At 37.7% G+C, this 2,498-nt stretch overlaps 1 pseudogene; it reads right to left on the bottom strand.

Annotated features, from left to right (window-relative positions):
- Positions 1–382: 382 nt before the first annotated feature.
- Positions 383–2,107, bottom strand: LOC143033016 (uncharacterized; annotated as a pseudogene).
- Between the last annotated feature and the right edge of the window lie 391 nt (positions 2,108–2,498).

Raw genomic sequence — 2,498 nt, 5'->3', positions numbered from 1 at the left:
TATATATATATATATATATATATATATATATATGTATATATATATATATATATATATATATATGTATATATATATATTACACTGGGGAACAAAATTCAACTTTTTGTCAGTTGCATACATTTTGAGACCTGTTTCTGGGTAAATTGAGGTCACTGATTTCAAATATGGCACCGGTTTTTTTCTATCGGGTCTAGTTTTGTTGCGGTGAGTTACCTCCCATTTGCTACTCTATATAGTTAGACTACCATATACTACTGCTAAAAATCTAAACCAGCACACAGAGAGGAATTACCAAACACGTAGAATTAATTTTCAATTACTTTTATTTACCTTGACAAGCATATTTTGGATCCATCAGTTGCTTTTGTGAACTATGCCAGATTTATTCAGGCACAAACTTGCGTTTAATGGACTGTCTTGAATATCGCCTCTCAGTGCAGTCTCGCTGAATGCTCCAGCAATAGTCCGCCATCATGTGAATGTCCCAGCGACCTTGATACCTGTCTTCCATGACTTTGATATCCTGGTGAAAGCGTTCACCTTCCTCATCACTCACGTCCCCTAATTTTGCCGGAAACAGTTCAAGATGACTGTTCAAGAAATGCATCTTAATGCTCATGTTGCAACCTAACACATGAAAAATTTCCATCAAAGATTCAACGAGCTCTTTATAGTCCTCTGATTTCCTGTTTCCAAGAAAGTTCCTTACAACAGAAACGAATGCTCCCCATGCATTTTTCTCAACATCAGTCATGGATTGAGTGAAGGCTTGGTCTTTAATCAGCGTCCTAATTTGAGGGCCGTCGAAAATACCTGCTTTGAGTTTTTCTAGCGTTAAACCAGGGAACACTTCACACAGATACTTAAAACAGTCACTGTCATTATCGAGCGCCTTGACAAACTGTTTCATAAGGCCCAGCTTGATGTGAAGGGGCGGGAATTTTTTTTTTTTTTTCACTTTCCACTAGGGGTTCATAAATGATGTTCTTTTTCCCAACATTGAGGCTTTCCCTAACTGGCCATTCCTTCTGAATCTAGTGTCTGTCTTTGGCTCTGCTGTCCCTGAGGCAGATAAAGCAAGTAAATTTTGTATACCCACCTTGCTGTCCTGGCAAAAAATTTACCATTTTTAGATCAACACAGATGATCCATATTTGAGTAGCTCCAAAACCGTTTTGATGTGTTCATATTTTTCTTTCAGGTGTACTGAGTGTCCTATGGGTATTGCGCCAAAGATGTTGCCTATATGTAATAAAACACACTTCAGACTCCGCTTAGAGCTATCTATAAAGAGGCGCCACTCTTTCGAATCATAACCTGGAGCTCCCATCGCGGTGACTAATCCAGGAATATCACAACAGTAGACGAAGTCAAATTTAGAATCAAAGAACTGTAAGAGGTTCTTTTCTCTGCTGCGAAAGAATGTTACCTTTGTGTCTATTTTCAGCAAGTTTTTATCTTTTAACCGTTAAGTCAACAATTCTGACAGCTTTTTAGACAGACCCAGATCTCGAACTAAGTCATTGAGTTCTGCTTGGCTAAATGTTTCCGGTTCTGTTGATATGCCTGCAAAATCTAAGTCATTTCTGTTAGTTGACTCCTCTGTGACCTCAGTGTCACATTCACTGTCAGATTCAACAGAAGCAAGTTGAGTGAAGATAGGCTTTGGAACATCATCTGAATGGGGCACAGGCCTGATTGCTGAATCTAGACTAGGGTATGTGATAAGATGACGAGTTTTACTAGTGAAACCAGCAACACGAGTCACGCAAAAGTAACAGTCTGTGACATGGTCCCGTGGCTCACGCCATATCATCGGAATACCGAATGTTATTTTGTCTTTTCCTTTAGTCCATTGACGCAAGTATTCTTCGCAGGAATGACATACCTTATGCGGTGCCCATGGTTTGTCTTGATCTCCAAGTTTCACTTTAAAGTAGCAAAAGTAAGCTCTCTTCACAAATTCACTAATGTTCCTTCTTTGCTTTGGAGCTGTCAATGCACCACAAATGTAGCAGAATGAATCCGGGCACGTCACACATTTCCTTCTACTTGCTATAGAGGCCATGTTTCCTTTGATTGAAGTCAACACTGTTTACAGAATGATCACACCTGGAAAAGAAATAAAATTATTGTTTTAATGAAATAAAATAATAATGCACACACAAATCTATATTTGACGCACTGATGTAATTAAGAATAGTATTTGATGAATGTAAACTAATATGTTTATTACCTCCCTTTGCTATTTTCAGAACATGTCACCTGATATGTAAATTGCCGCGTAGCATCAAAACTAGACCTGATCTGCACAAACGAATGCCATTTTCAGAATCTGTGACCTCAAATCTACCAGAATCAAGTGTCAGAACTCATGCAACCGAAAGTGTGTTCCCCAGTGTTATATATATATATATATATATATATATATTTATATCATATATATATATATATATATATATATATATATATATATATACACACACAAGCCGCGGGCT

The sequence above is a fragment of the Oratosquilla oratoria genome, chromosome 15 (assembly GCF_046742065.1).
Source record: "Oratosquilla oratoria isolate Oo_2021 chromosome 15, ASM4674206v1, whole genome shotgun sequence".
Taxonomy (NCBI): Eukaryota; Metazoa; Arthropoda; class Malacostraca; order Stomatopoda; family Squillidae; genus Oratosquilla; species Oratosquilla oratoria.
The sequence above is the reverse complement of the archived record's forward strand: the minus strand, read 5'-3'. Positions and strand labels throughout refer to the sequence as shown.